Raw genomic sequence first — 18,175 nt, forward strand, 5'->3', positions numbered from 1 at the left:
GACATGGGGAGGAGTTAATATATGTGGCTAGACAGGAAATATGCTAGTATATATGATTAGTGTCAAAGAGGGAGCAGCGTTTAGATCTACTGATGAGGATGCCATTAAGCACAACAGGGAGTGTTGATATAGAAGTCTGAAGCACATTGAGTAGGCAGAAGATATGGCCTGGTGCCTAAACACTGCACACTTCGGGACCTGGGGCCTTCTTAAGGTACACAATCTTGCAGATTGTTTTCAATGAATAGCTGTGGTGCTCGGGGAGGCGGAGCTGTTCATACGAGAAGGGTGCTCCGGTCTTCAGCTGGGGTGGGGATGCTAGGGGAGGGACCCTTGTGTGCACCCACAGAGGGGATGCAGGGTTGTTTGCATCTGTCCTGGGTGGAGTCATGTTGTTATTACTCATGGGAGGCTGGAGATGCAGGGGAGGGACCCTTGTGTGCACCTACAGAGGGGAGGCAGGAGTGCTTCCATCTGTCCTGGGTGGAGTCATGTTGTTATTACTCATGGGATGCTAGGGGAGGGACCCTTGTGTGCACCTACAGAGGGGATGCAGGGTTGTTTGCATCTGTCCTGGGTGGAGTCATGTTGTTATTACTCATGGGATGCTAGGGGAGGGACCCTTGGGTGCACCTACAGAGGGGAGGCAGGGGTGTTTGCATCTGTCCTGGGTGGAGTCATGTTGTTATTACTCCTGGGAGGCTGGGGATGCAGGGGAGGGACCCTTGGGTGCACCCAGAGGTGAGGATGAGATTCAAACACCGAGAGAGTTCCGGGCCGAGTGTTGTTGTTCTGTCTCACAGTTGGAGGGGTGAGTAAACATGGCTGGAGGGACTGGTTCTTCTCCCCTGACCTCTTGCTTTCTTATTTTCCCCCAAAGCTCCCAGCTTCTGTTCGCACTCTCTGCTCTAGCTCGCCTCTCAGGCACTGCCCCCGGATCCCCCGCCTTCTCACCGGTCCCCGCTCTTTCTCCGTCCGTCGCCTCTTCTTCTACGACATCAGCAAGCGGAGAAACGGCCAAGAGCGCTCTGCGCCTGCGCGGAAGAGCGTGCGCCCGCCTGACGTCACTCAGCGGCTGTACCGTACGGCAGACGGTGGCGGGCCGCAGCCATTGACCCGTACGGACAGCTGCGCTGCGCATGCGCTGCCGGGTCCGTTCATTTGGACGAAAGAGAATGGGGGAGTCCTAGTGCGGCCTATAACTTATATGCCGAAATACATGGTTCATGCGGGAGACTCCTGATTTGTTTTAAGCCAAAACTGGCGTTATTTTAGCTGTCTCCCACCTTCACTGTACTGCGCTTTATTGTAAGTAAATGGGGAAAAGTACAATCCCCCAATATTGTTTTCAAAATCTCCCACTTTCCTTTATTAAAACGCTGGCATGTATGCTATAAATAAAACCTCTGTGAACGAACAGACGAAGGTTCACTAAGGCAGCGCACAGAAACCACCTAGGGTGAAGAAAGGGGGTGGTGGGCTCCTGCAATCGACGTCACTCACAGGGCTCTGTACATAACAAAGAGGTGCTCGCTACGACGTCACGCGCAGGCTCCACGCATTGGCGGGAGCGCGCCAACCGGCATCGCCCCGCCTCCCTGCGGGCACCGCCTCTTCTGTCAGCCTGTCCCGGCAGCGGGCGGGGCCTGACGTCAGAGCGCTGATGCACGTGTGTTCTTTCCGGAGTCCCCCCGGGGCACTAGCGAGGAGTTGCAGCTGCTCTAGATAGTGTACTTTTGAAATATTCCAGGCGCCCGCCGCCCTGATACCAGATGAAGCCTCCAAGTTACCGAATTCAATCCGTTGGAAACACGCTTTTGGCAAACTCTGAAGCCAGAAGACAGCAGAGAGCGCATTACGCTCACTAGGAGCTTTACAGCTTGATTTTTTTTAATAATCCCGATTTTATTTGTGTTAGGTAAATATTTTGATTTGTTTGCTCTGTTTTTAAAGCGCCACTTACCTGCACATTAAAAATTAATAAACACCGCGTTGGGGCGGCTCCTTTGGCCATTTGAGAAGCTAGCAGCTTCATTTCACTCGTTCTACATGACCGACTGCCATAGCGGCGGCCATCTTGGGTGGGGGCTGAGGCTCTGCACGGTCTAGTCGTCACAATGACGCTAGACCAGTATTTAAGTCGACCATGCTTACGCGCAGCGGTCACGTGCTACGGGATCGCCAGAGTCCAGCCCGTCTGCGCCCGTCTGCGCACGGGGGGGCTCGGACTCCTGATCATCGTTATTCTTATACGGCAGAAGAGCTTCACCGTTTAAATAATGGTCAGCTGTTACTTGATCAAGGTACTATTGGAAGGCTAAAAAATTATGCCATACTGCAGCCTTACAATAGAAGTTCTAGAACCCAATATCCGGTACTAAAGATAGCCAGTCTGAACACTAGGTCCCTTCATAGCCATCATGTGGAGATCTACACCCTACTTCAGGATAGAGACCTGGATGTCTTGACACTCTCAGAAACCTGGATGGGTGAAAACTCCATGCCGGACATCATTGCTGCCCTTCCTAATGGCTATGACGCAATATGGCAGAACCGCGCTGGGTCGGCACGGGGGGTGGAGTAGCGATTCTATTTAAAAAAAACCCTATCAGTGGAGAAACTATTATCAGAAACAGTGGATCTAGCTGATCTGGTAGGAGTAAAGATCTCCCTAAATAACTCCTGCTGGGTGATTCTGTCGATTTATCGTCCGCCTAACTCATCGCCACTTTTTAATGATTTATTTGCCCCTATCATATCAGACCTATGTACAAGATATAAGAAAATCGTGATACTAGGAGATTTTAATTTGCATTGGGACAGCCCTCAAAGGGATTTGCCAACACGCCAATTGGACACTATTATGTCCACCTTGAGTTTCAGTCAACTCGTGGAAGTACCCACACACATCAAGGGTCATACTCTTGACTTAGTGTGGACCACAGACCCAAATGTTCTTCTTGGGGATGTGGTTCCCTGTGTCTGGACTGACCATTACTTGGTGACTTGTGAGGTAAATGTTAAAGACCATTTAAAGCACCTACCCCGGGGTACTAGAAGGATCCGCAAATGGATCGAGGTTGATTTAAAAACCTTAACCTCGGTGTTCCCGAAGACAGCTTGTCTGATGAATTCAGATAAAAACATGGATGTAGAATACGCAGACTTAACTCAGAGCCTGAACAGAGCTATTGATCAGATAGCGCCGGAAAAAACTCAGTTAATAAAGGGACCTGGTAAAGAGGCACCATGGTTTACCCCACTATTAAGGGAACAAAAAAGAAAACTTCGAGCTCGGGAGAGAATCTGGAGGAAAACTAAACAGGATATAGCAAAGAACCAATATAAAGACTCACTCCATCTGTATAAAAAACTTATCTCACAAGCTAAGGCGGAATATTATGAGTCTCGCCTACAGAAGGCTAGGAATACCCAGAAGGAGACCTTTCAAATCCTGTCGGAGCTAAGTAGAAAACAGGAGAATTCTGAGTCTCCCATAAATTGTAACACCTTCCAGGGGTATTTCTTAGAAAAAGTAAAGACCATTATCCTGGAAATTAAGAATAGTATGGCGAATAGTGACACTATACATTCTGAGGCCCATACTCCTATTCCCTGCTCTATAGCAAAGTTCCCTGAGCTGGATGAGCTAAGCCTAGAGCAGCTAATGGGTAAAACCAAATCTGGTTCCCCAGCGGATCCTTGTCCCCCGAATGTTTTCCGGGTGGCACTGCCGCTACTGGAAGCCCGGATTATCTCTCTCCTCAATAGGTCCCTAGAAACAGGGTATTTACCAAGCGATCTCAAGGAGGCGCGAGTTAGACCCCTGTTGAAGAAACCAGGCGCAGACCCGGCTGTCCTAAAGAACTACAGGCCGATTTCCCAGCTGCCTTTCCTTGCAAAGGTCCTAGAGCAACATGTGTTGAAGTCTCTGTCCCTGTACCTCGAATCCCATGGCTTATTGCATGAGCGACAGGCGGGGTTTCGAGCACACCATAGCACCGAGCTAGTGATGCTCTCGGTGCTAGACGAACTGAGAGGCATGGCTGACAGCAAAAAACCGAGCGCCCTGATTTTATTAGACCTGTCAGCGGCGTTCGATACCGTCAGTCATGACCTGCTCCTGGGAAGACTGGAGGCCTTTGGGATCAAAGGCTTGGCCTTCAAGTGGCTGCAATCCTTCCTTTCGGGAAGGACACAGAGGATACAACTGGGGGACTCGATATCTGAGGTGGGGTTTTTAGAGTGCGGGGTACCACAGGGCTCCGCACTGTCCCCACTTCTGTTTAATCTCTACCTGCAGCATCTGATTACATCCTTGGCCGAGATGGGCTGTAGAGTCTTCAATTATGCTGACGATACTCAGCTTGTGCTGAGCATCGATAACACAGGGACAGCACAAATTCAAGCTCAAAACAGCCTGAGGTATACCGTAGGGTGGATGACGGAAAACCTACTAAAGATCAACCCGGATAAGACCGAGGTATTGGTAATTCCATCTACCACCTCACCGTGGAGTGATCTGTATTGGCCTGCAGAGCTTGGAGCAGCCCCAAAGCCCAGTGCCAATGTAAAGAGCTTGGGGATCAAACTAGATTGTGATCTGTCAATGTGCAGCCAAATTTCCACTGTTGTTGGAATCTGCACGAACATCATCAGACAACTAAGAAAGCTAGTCCCCTTCCTCTCTCATTCTATGATGCGCTCAATTGTAGCAGCAACCGTCATCTCACGGATCGATTATGGGAATGCCTTGTATCTTGGCCTCCCAAAATACTGACCAACAGACTTCAGGTCGTAATGAATGACGCCACACGATTGATCTTCGGACTGCCCAGATGAACAAAGGCCTCCCCTCTACTTCAAAACCTTCATTGGCTCCCTGTTAAAGAGAGGGTTGAGTTTAAGAGCCTTTGTATAGCACATAAGGCGATCTACGGCCATGCTCCGGCCTACATCAAAGCTCGTCTGGAAGTATATAATCCAAAGAGAACACTTAGATCATCGGATTCTCAGCTATTGGTCTGCCCCCGCTACAAATTGGTGACCAAGGGAGGGAGAGCCTTTTCTGCTCTGGCCCCCCAGCTGTGGAACAAGCTGCCTGAGGGGCTACGCAGGGAGGCAAACCTCTTACGGTTCAGGAAATCATTGAAAACTTTGTTGTTCGGAAGAGCCCTGATTGCAATGTAGCCTGTAGCTGTGTCTCTCTGAGGAGTGAGCCAAGTTATTGTAATAACATCGATTTCCAAGCGCTTAGAGACCTGCAGGTGATTGGGCGAGTTATAAATCAAAAATAACAATAACAATACTAGGTCGCGGCGACTTACTCTTCTGATTCCACATTTCTCGGTGGGCTTCAGAAGGCAGGCACTGCTCGCGTGAGACTCGGATAAGCACTGCTCCTGGCAGGCCGGTGCCCCACATGTTTGTGGCGCTTTCTCTGCCAGGCTCAGCGATTTCTCAGTGCTCCTGACCGGGATTGAAACACATTATATTTGCATTTTTGACATCCGTTCCTGCAGCAGCACAGATGCAAGTCCAATACATACCAACCGCCACGGTTCAGGCCGCAAAAAAGAGCAAAACATTCTCCTGATTATTATTATTTTTTTAAATCTCCCACTTGCCTCTTCTAACATGCTGGCATAAACGGATCCTATTAGCTTTGCTTTCTTCTAGCCATGCAATACAGTATTGTGGCTGCTGTGCTGCATGGCTATTATGAAAGTGCTAAATGTGTAAACTTTCTCAATGAAATAAACAAAATTGAGAGAAGGACCCCGACTGAGTGAAAGTATTGTGACGATCACTGTAGTGTCCTCCCCAGCCTGGTAGGACGTGCAGACACTGAGCTCTGTAGTGCACGTCTTTGTTCTCCAGAGTGCAAGTGTTAACTGTGCTCAATTACATCAGTCTCTTACAGGGACAAGAAGGGTCCCACTATTCATATTTAGAAGACTCTATATCTCCCCTCTATTGAATAAAAAGTACAAATATTACATATATAGATCGTAGTTTCTCAATGTGTCGTCAAGTTCCTTTAACCCGTCTTCCAGACCTAGTCGTGTGTGGTTGATGAAGCAGAAGTGCAGGGCCTGCCTCAGGCACCGGTATGCAGAGGTAGGCGTAGGAGGTGGGCTCGCCGGACTATCAGGTGGGCAGAACTCCCGTCTGACATCTGGAGCACATGAGCATCGAGGAAGGGCTAGAAGTGTAATGAATCTCTTGGACTTTCCGGTACGTTGGTCAGCATATGCCCTTTGTTCATCACAGCCCTCAGGGGTTCAGCGTCAAATGGAGCATCAGACTTGCGTTTCTGTTTTTGGTTGACTAGTTCCTGGCCTCCTTCGTTGGAAACCGTATCCCAATAACATTGGCGTTTATTAACATAGGTCTTCATTGTGCACTTGTGCAAGGAATCCGTTGTATAGATCTCATCTGCGTCTGTAGACCTATGAGTGGTCCATTGCGGCAATTTGGTTCCCAGTGCAATTTTCCCTCTAATTATTTTTCTTTGTGTGCAGCAATGCAGTCTTCATGGGCACTCTTTTCTGAATGGTCTGCGCAACTGACACATAACACGAGACACTGCGAGTGCGAGTGTGCTACTTTTCCGATACTGAGTTAATTTTTTTTAAAGAAACAGGGTTAAGGTAAAATTGTAATGTTTTTATTTCAACTATATTTGCCAGAAAGCCATAGTTTGTAGATCTTGTGGTGTAGAGCTCATGAAATAAACCGATCCTTCATACATGCTGTCATAGCTCCATTGAATAATGCATCTGCTGAAGGAATGATCTTTGCAAAGCCCTGCCCATGGGTTGAAATACCTTAAGGGGCTGCCTCAGCTTCTCATCCATCTAATGTTCATTAAACCACTACCTATAAGGACAAAAGTACAGTGCTCCCTACCACGGTTGTACTGTTTCGTGATGGTTGTCCTGTTTTGTGCTTTCTAAACTGTTGGTTTATGGTGTCTGTATATTTTTTCCTGGCCCCTCTACGTGATAATTCAAAGGTACTACCAGACAACGGTAGACTCTACCTGTTGAGCAGCACCCAAAGTTCCCCCAGTTAGACCTGGCATCTTTGGCGTGGTTTCCCCTGTCTTTTTGCCTCTACCTCCTGTATTTTTGACGCTGTGCTGGATTTTGTTTTTGCTGGTTTAGATGCTTTGGGCACTTTGCCACTGCTGATCAGTGTCAAAGTGCAAGTGCTCCCTGAGTAAATTGTTATTGTAATTGGTTATCCATGATTGGCATATTTGTATCACCAAGAAGTCCCTAGTAAAGTGCACTGAGTGTGCCATGGCTGGTGATCCAAATGCTACTAGTGGGCCTGCAGCACTGATTGTGCCACCCACATGAGTAGCCCTAAAATGGTGTCTCAGGCCTGCCACTGCAGTGCCTGTGTGCAGTCTGTGAACTGCTATGTCAACCTGGTCAGTGTCCCCACTGATCAGGCCTAACCCTTCCCTTTCTGTACACATTGGACACCCCTATGGAAGGCCCAAGGTACCCCCTTGGGCAGGGTGCAGTGTATATGAAAGGTAGAGCATGTACTTGTGCAGGTGACGCTCTGGTAGTGAATTACAGCCATTTTCGTGTTTCACTATTGTAAGGCTATCTGGGGAATGCTGGCTACAGTGGCTACCAGCATATCTTCCCATGGGAGCAAGATAAGACATAACAGTGCACTATCCCTTAACTCAGAATTTAATAACACATCTTTTAGGAAAGGTGGTTTTTAAATCCTGTGTTTGAGAACAACACTTTTAGAAAGTGGCTGTTCTCTTGTCTGACCTTTCTGTGTACCTAGCCCTGTTTGGGAATTGACTGTCTGGTTTGTGAATGACAGGGGCTGAGTGGCACCCAGGGGCTGAGTGGGCCACCCCTGGGCTGAATAGCTCCATCTTCATCTAGAGTGGTGGGAGGGGGTAGCACCTGGTCCTGAATAGGGCTGTGCCTGCCTTCCACAAAGCTGGCTCCACCTCCTGCTGGACGGCTGACGACCCCCCCTCTCTCTGAAAGGAAAGGAGAGGCCAGGAAAACAAAGTGCTCAAGCAACACCCAGAACTGGTTCAGACCAGGCTCATAGCCCTCCTGCACAAAGGGAACAAAGACTTTTAGGGGTATAAGTACAGGACCCCAGGCTACAGAAAATTAGATCATCCTGGAATCAAGAAGGAACCTCTGCCAAGGAGAAAGCTGGAAGACTGAAGAGGAAGGACTGTCCTGCTGGGTGTTTGTGGGCTGACCTGCAGTTGCTTGGCTGCCAAGGAGAGGAGAAGGACTTTGCTTTGCGCTGTGTCCCCTTGCTTGAAGAGATCTCCAAGAGCCCGAGTAGAGCTAGCTCCCTGTTAAGAAGTCCCAGGAACAAAAGGACTTCACCCCCAGCTTTTCCTCTGAACTCTACTGAGAGAGTTCTGTCCTTCCTAGAGTGCTTGGGCCAGTTGTGGTGCCTCTGGAAGTTGTACCTGTTGTTGGGAAGCTGGAAAAGAAGACACTAAAGACTTTCTGTAAAGTTTCACGCATCGTTTGCTTGCGGAGCGCATCCCCGACAGTGCGAGGAAATTCCCGCCGCCGCGAAGATCGAGATCGTCGCAGCGCCTGTTGCCGCTGCAAGAACCAACGCATCCTTCGCTTGCGGAACGCATCCCTCCGGTGCGGGAAGATTACCATCGCTGTGAGTATCGTCGCAGAGCCTGTCGTCACTGGGTGAGATCGTCGCACCGTTTGCTTGCGGACCGCATCACGTCGCTGCGAGAGTCGACGCAGAGCCATCGCATCGAGGGGCCGCGAGAGGAGAAGATCGATGCTGCGCATCGCCGCCGCACCTGAGATCGTCGCCGTCCCGAAGATCGTCGCATCGTACCTTTGCGAGACGCTTCCTACTAAAACCTGCGCACCGGAATCCATACAAGGTATCGCCTCCCTCCCCATACAGACCGGATTCGTGGCAACACGCCCGCTGCGTCCAGCGGGGCTTTCGCATCGCCTCCCCAGGGTCTCAGGAGTGACGCATTGCTTGTTTTCCAACGCTGCAGCTTTTACTTGGAACTTTTGTCGCATCTAAAGGTACTTTTGGCTAAAACGTGACGCAACTGTGGATTATTTTAACGCAACCTTAAAAACTCTTTCGAAACCATATTCTTGAACTGTGTATTGTAGTACTGAACATTCTGGACTCGTGTAATGTGTCTGCACTCGAGAATAAAACTTCATCGTAAATGGGCGAATTTAGTACCAAAAGACCGAGAATGACGAGTACGTCCTGTACAGGTATTTTCAGCATATTCAAGTGACGATTTCACTTTGAAATCGTCACTCTCGTTCAGAACCCTCGGCTTCCATTTTGTGTATGGCAGCCATTTTGTGAGTTGCCCTTTACATAGGCTTATAAACCAGCTGGATTCGACCCCAGAAGGACACGTACACCTTGATCGACTTTTCCTTGACCTATGCCAGTTGGAACCATTGCCCCAGGCCGGACCTGTTAGGTCAGTTCCTCTCCAGTGGCCAAGCAAGATAGCATCAGGGCTCAGCCGGCCATAAACCTCCTCATTGCGCACACACCTGCCGTATCTTGCTCACATCTGTCTTTACTCTTTTTCTTCACTTACTTTATGATGGGGAGGTGCCTGTTTTATTGGGGGTCCACTGATATCTGATGAAATGTTGGGCCTTGCCGGGTGATTTGTTATGGGCAGCACGACGTGAAATATGTATATGTCATCATGACTCTGCTTTTCTTTTGTAAACCAATAACTGTAAATGACTGTGACGGGGCGGGTTCCCGGGGGACCATGGGCGGGGGCCCGGCCACCGACTGGTGGTCCGGCCCCGCATTTTCACATACCTCCGTTTCTTCTCCTCAGCCCATGGACCCGGAAGCAGAAGCCGACTGGCGAGGAGGCGACCCGGACTATTGGTGGCCGACCGCGGACACAGAGGTCATCTACCCCTTTAAGGAGGCGGACCAGAGTAGCGAGACCACGCCCCCAGGGTGTGACGCGGCGAGGTCAAAAGAACCCCGGATCCAGGAAGCGACGGACGGCGTTTCCCTAGCTGCAATACCAGGAGAGGAGAGGAGAAATCGGAGCAGTACGGAAGAAGAGGACGAGCAGCCCTGGAGAACAGAGGTGCCGAAGAAGCCAGGAGGCCAACGGTTAGGCGACCCGCCCCGCCACGGTCCCACGGGAGGAACGTGGCTACAGCAGGTACGAGGGCGTATGGCAGGGTGGATGGGCGCTCACGTCCCTGCATGCACTGAGTGAAGTGCCACGAAGGTAGAAGCCACCCAGACCCCCTCCCTCTCACGAGCACTACCCCTCCACCTAGTAAAGAGTGTGTGGTGTTCACCTGTCAGTGGTTTCCCTCACTCCCGGTCCCTTTGATATCGACGGGGAATCCAGCCCTGATACTTTTCCTGTCTTCTTTCCTCCTATGCGGAGCACGAGGGGTCGACTGGGAGTACAGAAGCAAGAGCCATCCTGGACCCGCTTCGACAGCCCACATTCGACCCAGCAGCGTTCGCCAGAGAACGCATCACCAGCAGGAGCCGAAAGACATATACTAAAATAAAGCCTTCTTTAAGAACCTTATTTCGGGTCTCCGCCTCTCCTTCCGCCACAGAACAGGTTCCCCCTTTGGAGGTCAGCCAACCCCTCGGATCCCCAGCCACCCCGGGACAATGACATACCACAAATTCGAAGAATGTTTGCCTGAAGCTGAATATTCTGTATAAAGAGAGAAGCCTAACTTTGTAAATTCGAGCAGTCTCCTGAGAATATACTTCCCCGTGTTGTACTTCTAGGACACTTGTTACCTTGGTTGCAACCAATAAATCGATCCTTGACTTCACCTAGAAGACTCTGAGTTTCTGTGGTCTGAATCAGGAAAAGGACTCGAGGTCTTTGGGTGTGTATTCCCTGACACCGCTGGGTTACCGGTTAAGTACCGGTTCTGAAAAACCCAGTACCTCAGTTGGCACCCAACGTTTGGGGCGATTCCAGCGGTACCGGTCCAGCCAGAGGTTCCTGAGGAGCTACGTGTGAAAATTCTGGAGGAAGGCCTTCCACTTCATCGACCCCTGCATGTCGACGTGGTCCGAAAGTCTTTGCTGCGAGGTTCCCCGCTTCCCGACGGCTACGAAGGTCTGCTGCCTTGGCTATCGCCCTGATTTGGACCCTTGAAGTTTGGTAGAGCGAAACACTGAGACGAGTCTTCTGGTGACGTCATCGATATTTCAGTTAAGTATAAGTGGAGCGTCTCCCAGTCCTTAGTTGATCTTAGTTTTGGTATCCTTGGGATAAAAAGTTTTGTGTTGGTACTTGCAAGCACCAAAACCGAAGGACTCGTGTATTCACGAGAAATATCGTAATCGATAAACCTTTGAAGTTTGGAACTAGACTAGAGAGCGAAGATGCCTGGTCTTAGACTTGGAAATTTGTTTTGTCTTGGCAGTAATAATAGGGACTCCCGATTGGAGGACTCATGTCCGGTTCCTCCGGTTGGAACTCCAACCTACGAGTTATATGTGAAACATGGGGTAGGCCCCATCACATACAACGAAGTGTGGATTAAATACACCAGGAAAGATGGTGTTTTAAAATGGCCCCAACATGGTAGCTTCGACACGGAAATTCTAGATAACCTCGAAGTTAAACTTTTCAAGAAAAAAGCCCGGCCGGCAATGTTTGACTCTTTTCGCCTATGGCGTAAGGAGGCCAGACAAAAAGAAATTAAATTAGAGAAGAAAAATAAGAGAGAAGGGAATATTTCAGTAATGAAAGCTGCTATGCAGTTTAAGGACAATGAAGAAGAACAGATGAGTGAGCAGTTGCACAGGCAACGTAAAATGGCGATAGATAAATGCTATCCAGTTTTGCCGCATCCCAAGAAGGATGCAGCAAAAGACCTTAAGGAAGACCCGTTAATGGGCCATTTGTTAAGTTCACCACCCCCCTATGCACAAACAGCCACGGCGCCTCCGCAACCCTTAGTTGCGCCGCCCATGGTTGTTATGCCTGCTCCTCTACAGCACCCACCAGCTGCTCTTCAGCTGGCTTCCGCTCCTCCGGTGCAGCCTCCTCAAGGCACACCGACTACATCTACTTCGCTTATGCCTTCTACGACTTTGCCTAGTGCACCTTCGATTTCTCATAATGCTCCCTCTGCTATTGCCTCTACTTCAGCCTTATCTCACCCTGTTTTTCCACCCGTTCTCCCTTCAGTTTCTCCTTCCGTTCGACAGAGAATGGCCAGCACTGTAACTAATATTTTCTCACCTCTTTTCGGGTCGCCTACTACGACCCCTAACACGGAACGAAGACAGTTGCGAAGTCAACTGCCTGACTACCAAGAGAGAGATGTATTGAATCGTTTAGCTCATAAATGGATTATGGATACTGTAAAATATGACGTTGAATCTGTCATGAAAGTTTTCCTTCAGTGGGAAGTACCGACACAGAGATATGTTTTTGAACAAATGTGTGTTTCCCTCTGTGAGGATTTGGAAGACAATGATTTAGAATGCAACCCGCAGGAGTTGTGTCGTGTACGGTTCAAGTTTGGGGAAGGAATGATCGTAGGCCCCGATGTCCAAAAAGCGGTTGAGATACTGTTGTCTTATCGGAGTAAAGGGAACACTTCTGGTTCGCAATCTGAGCGCGATACACCTAGGAAAAAGGCGCGACAGTATCCCATGAGAGAAGTTCCCCCTCAATGGAGAGAGGGTGACGCAACGGCTAATCCACCTATTCTGCCACACTTTCAGCGTGTGTGGGTACATGTCCCATGGAAGCGAGCTGAAGTTTTAGCACTTAAACAGACATTACCTGATCCGCGTAAAAACCCTGCAGGATATTACAAAGAGTTGTCGCAGACTGCTGGGTCATGTGTAATGAATTTAGCCGATATCGATATGTTATTTGGGAACGTTGTTCCACAGCCTTTATGGGGAAAGATTCGTCACACGGATCATGATCAGGAATTAGGTGACTCATGGGCTAACATTACTGCGACAGATGCCCTACAAGTAGGTGGCGCTAAGCCTGAACCTTTGATAGCAGAACTGCCTGGTAAAATAATTGATTATATGAAAAAGATAATCCCTGAAATACGCGTGAATTGGGATAAACTGTCTGCATGTAAACAGAAGAAAGATGAAACGGTGTCTGATTTCTTCACCAGATTTGAAGAAACTTTTGTCGACCACAGTGGTCAAGATATGAGCACAGAAGGTGGTCAGAGACTGTTCGTCGATAAATTCGTGCACAATTTGCTTCCTGAGTTGTGCAAAAAGTTAAAGGACTCGGAAAGTTCTTGGGCAGTCTCGTCTTCGGCACAGATATTAGCTACAGCACAGTATTACGAAAATCGAGACAAAGACGAGAAAGATAAAGTAGAAAAGAAAACGAAAGAGTTGAAAACGAAGGTCTTGTTACAGCAAGCATATCCGCCACGTGGAGGCGGTCAAAATAATAAAGGTCAGAATAATTACCATAGTAATTTGCAGCAGCCTCAACAATATCCGAGGAACTCGCAAAGGATCGAGTATTGTCAACCACGTGTTTCTGTAGGTCCCAACCAATGTTCGTATTGCAAGGAGGAAGGTCATTTTAAATATAGTTGCCCTACCCTACTACAGCGCGCGAATGGCGCTTCTGGTGTAAGAGGTCGAGGTGCTCAGCAAGCGCCTAGAGGAAGAGGACACGGGAATGCCCCCCGGAACGAACGTCCCCTTCCACCTCAAAATTCCATGAACAAGTTTGATCAGCAGAATAACACATCTGGTAGGACAGCTCAGTACTATACAAATGATTACTATACAGAAAGTGAGAATTGGGAGAGTAATGATTGCTAGGACAGCCAAAGACAAAGAGAGGGAGTTGTTTCAGTTCCAGTAGATCAGAGCGGACCATACGTTGAGGTGATTACATCAGGTGTGTCAGAACCTTTTCTGTTGGATACTGGTGCTACGAAGAGTTCCATTAAGCACTCAAAACTCCCTGGCGCACCTTTGTCTGGCGAAACGAATGTATCAGTAGGTTTTTCTGGCGCCCCGGTTAGAAATCCGATTTCTGACCCTTTGTCTCTTTCTGTTGGTCCTTGTGAATTCGAAGCACCCCTTATTCTGACAACAGGTTGTGGTGAAAATTTGTTGGGATTGGATCTGTTAAAAAGATTGTATGGGACTTTGTACTGTTCTCCCTCGGGAGTACAACTCACTTTAGGTAAGAAAGTGGTTTCTGCCATGTATTTGTCGAGAGACAAACTTCCAACAGAGTTGTCGTTTCTTCCAGACATTCTTTGGGCTACTGGTCCTAACGATGTCGGTCTTTTAGAAATTCCACCATATGTAGTAACATTGAAAACCAATGTTCAAATGCCACGAATTCCCCAATATAGAATTTCTAGTGAGGGTGAAAAAGCTTTGCTAGCGATCGTTCACGAGTTAATTGAAAAGGATGTGATTGAAGAAACACGAGGAAATGTTTGCAATAGTCCTGTTCTACCTGTTTTAAAACGAACTGACCCATCTCAGCCACCGGTGTACAGATTTGTGATCGATCTCAGAGAGGTGAATAAGATCGTGGTGCCACAATTTCCAGTTGTCCCAGACATTACTACATTATTGACTATGATTCCAGCTTCTGCCACTTGGTTTTCGGTGATTGACCTGAAGAATGCTTTCTTCAGCATCCCGATCGCCGAGGAGAGCAGGGATATTTTTTCCTTCAGTTTAGGAGGTCGAAGCTTCCGTTTTAAACACGCTCCTCAGGGCTACTGTGAAAGTCCATCGATATACAGTCAAGCTCTACAAACACAGCTTGTTACGATTGTTTGGCCAAAAGGTGCTACTCTTGTACAGTATGTTGACGATTTGCTTATAGCTGCGGATACTGAGGAAATTTGCAAGAAAGCAACAATGTCATTGTTACGCCATCTGTGCGATTTCCATCACAAGGTGTCACTTTCCAAGCTTCAATACTGCCGACAAGAGGTGACCTACTTAGGTCATCTCTTATCGAAGGAGGGAAGGAAACTGACCCCAGAGAGAATTCAGGCAATAGCGAAATTGAGTGTGCCAAGAACACAGAGAGAAATACGTGCTTTCTTGGGCATTACATCATATTGTAGACAATGGATCCCTAATTTTTCATTATTGGCCAAACCTTTGGTGGCGTTAACGTGTAAAGATACACCCAATCCCGTCCCTTGGTCTGAAGAGTGTCAAACGAGTTTTTCCGAATTACGCACAGCATTATGTTCGGCTCCGGTGTTAGGTAACCCCAACTACAGTAAGCCTTTTACATTGTACGTCCACGAGAAGGAAGGTTGCGCATTATCAGTACTGACTCAGTCATTTGGGGACAAACAACGTCCATGCGCGTATTTTTCGTCGACTTTGGACCCGGTAGCTAGAGCATTGCCAAGTTGTCTAAGAGCCACAGCGGCAGCAGCTGTTTCTATTCGACAGTCTGCTGGCCTGGTCATGAATAATACACTAGTCGTGATGGTCCCACATGCAGTAGACACATTGTTAAATAGAACCAAGACACAGCACTTAACCAGTGCTCGATTGTCAGGGTACGAACTGACTTTGCTAGCAAGTCATGTGCACATTCAAAAGTGCAACACCCTTAACCCAGACACATTATTACCATTCATAGAAGAATCAGATGCTTCAGAACAGCATGATTGTCTTTATAGAACAGAAGAAGAGACGAAAGGAAGAGTAGACCTCTTCGACACTCCTCTTGCTGAATGTGATGGTACATTGTTGGTGGATGGTTCATGTTTCAAGCTTCCGAATGGCGATACGACTGCAGCATATGCTGTCACGACTTTGCACACGATTGTTGAAGCCACACGCATCCCACATAATTCAGCTCAGGCAGCGAAGCTAATTGCACTCACGAGAGCATGTGTGTTGTCGAAAGGAATGAAAGTGACTGTCTACACCGACAGCCAGTACGCGTTTGGTGTGGCTCACAGTTTTGGACGATTGTGGAGAGAACGTGGGTTCCTGACTTCGCATGGAGCTAAAATTAAGCATGGTCAGTTGGTAAATGAGCTTCTAGAATCACTGACTTTGCCTTTACAAGTGGCGATTGTAAAATGTAGTGCTCACAAGAAGGTGACTGATGACGTTGGTCATGGAAACGCATTTGCTGATGAAACCGCGAAAGAAACCGCAAAGAATGTGATGAGCCGAATGTATGTTGCAGGCCCTGAAAGATGGACTGGTGATGTTGGAATATGTGAGGACACGATAGAAAGGGTGAAGTCCATCCAAGCTGAGGCCACAGAGAAAGAGTTGAGCACGTGGAGAGAGAGTACAGGTAGAATGGATGGAAACGGTTGTTGGATTGAATCGACAGAACATCAGAGATGGTTGTTACCCGATGCATATGTGCTTGCAGTAGGCACAATGGCTCATGGAATGGCTCATATCAGCGTGAAAGGGATTTGCGAGTTGTTGGCCCCAGTGTGGAAAAATTCAGGAATTCCCAAGTGTGCAGAGAATGTTGTCAAGAATTGCATGGTGTGTCTGCAACACAATCCTGGTAGGGGAACCCCAACTCCAGCTGGTCATTTTGCACCTCCTACGTATCCGTTCGAGGTTTTGCAGCTAGATTTCATACACATGGAGAGGTGCAACAACTTAAAATACGTGCTCGTTGTTGTTTGTGCTTTCTCAAGATGGATAGAAGCCTATCCCCTAAAGGACAATACTGCCTTGTCCACAGCGAAAGCCCTTGTGAAAGAGTACTTCCCTAGATTCGGAATGCCTAGAATGGTCTGGTCTGATAATGGGAGTGAATTTGTGGGTCGAGTGATGAAGAAAGTGTGTGAAGGGCTAGGCATTAGGCAGAAGTTTCACGCTGCAAATCACCCCCAATCAGCTGGATTAGTAGAATGTTACAATGGCACTTTAAAACTTAAATTGGCCAAAATCCAAGCGAGCACAGGTCTTAAATGGCCTGACGCTCTACCCTTAGCACTCCTATCCACCAGAATGACTGTGCATTCGCGAGTGAAACTCAGCCCCTATGAGATTGTCTTTGGCCGGCCAGCCAACATATGGGGAGTGCCTAGGCCCACGAAGTTCAGCGAGCTAGAACACCCTGTTTTGCTTGACTATCTGTATGAATTGACGGCTAAATTGCGTGTTTTGCATCAACAGGTCAACGACACCCTGCCTCCGGTCTCTGAGACTCCGGGACACAGCATTGACCCTGGAACCTGGGTGCTGGTGCGGAACTTTCAAAGGACTAAAAACGACCAGCCCAGGTGGATGGGACCATACCTCGTCCTTCTCTCTAACAGATCGGCAGTTCGAGTGGAAGGGAAGAAGGCCTGGATCCACGGGGTCCACTGTAAAAGGGTACCCTTACCTCTGCCCTATGACCAGAGTAAAGAACCTGATGCCGTGCCAAATACCGTCCCTTTTAATGATTCACATGTAAAAGGAACTGACTCTGAACAAGAAAACGAAGACATTTTGCACAAGGCTGTGCCACCATCCAAGCGAGTGAACATTACAGAGCCTGACCTTTTGTTCCCAGATCAGACAATACCTGGGAAGCAACGGTATAATTTGAGACCGAGAAAAACGAACTAATAAAGTCATTCCTTTTGCAATTTGAGACTAAGATCCATGGACAAATAAAAAAGATACTTCTTTTCCCCCAAGTACTATTTTTGAAAGTGCAGATCTCCCATCTAGGTAACTTGCTTATTTTTGTTTTTCGAACCGCCATCCGGGTTCCGCTGCTAGGGCCGCGGTTGATTAAAGTCTTCAGGGTGCAGCTAACGACGTTAGGTCGGTAGTTCTGGTTGGTCCAAGGGAGTTGCCCTAGACTGACGGAAGCATCCCTTAGCAGAGGCAACCTCCCACCGCGGGCAGCACTCTAGAGAGGATGGAGTTTCCTGATGTGGAGAAACCTGCCAAACGAGCGAACTGTAAAAACATGTTATGCAATGCGATGACAAAGAAAAGTTTTTTCATAATGTGCATTTGTATGTTATTCAGTATGATGATATTTTTGATAAGTTACGCTTTATTCTCCTTTCGTGTAACATTTGCACCCACTGCATCACCCATACCTCCTACTACTGTTTCCTCTCATTCTTTCCACCCCCTTCCTGGCCATGAATACAATAGA

At 48.2% G+C, this 18,175-nt stretch overlaps 1 protein-coding gene across 5 annotated transcripts in view; it reads right to left on the minus strand.

Moving 5' to 3' along the window:
- The window catches only part of DAXX (death domain associated protein), a 1,076,799-nt gene that overhangs the window by 309,001 nt on the left and 749,623 nt on the right, over positions 1-18,175 (minus strand). The window contains exon 1 of one of the 5 annotated variants that reach the window (XM_078641630.1): positions 955-1,142. The exons of 3 other annotated variants lie outside the window; for them this stretch is intronic. The gene's annotated coding sequence lies outside the window, so the exon portion shown is untranslated. Of the gene's footprint in view, positions 1-954; positions 1,143-18,175 lie in introns of those variants that run through there. One more of the 5 variants, XM_078641634.1, reaches the window with a different exon arrangement.

Source organism: Lissotriton helveticus, chromosome 5_1 (genome assembly GCF_964261635.1).
Source record: "Lissotriton helveticus chromosome 5_1, aLisHel1.1, whole genome shotgun sequence".
NCBI classification, from domain to species: Eukaryota; Metazoa; Chordata; class Amphibia; order Caudata; family Salamandridae; genus Lissotriton; species Lissotriton helveticus.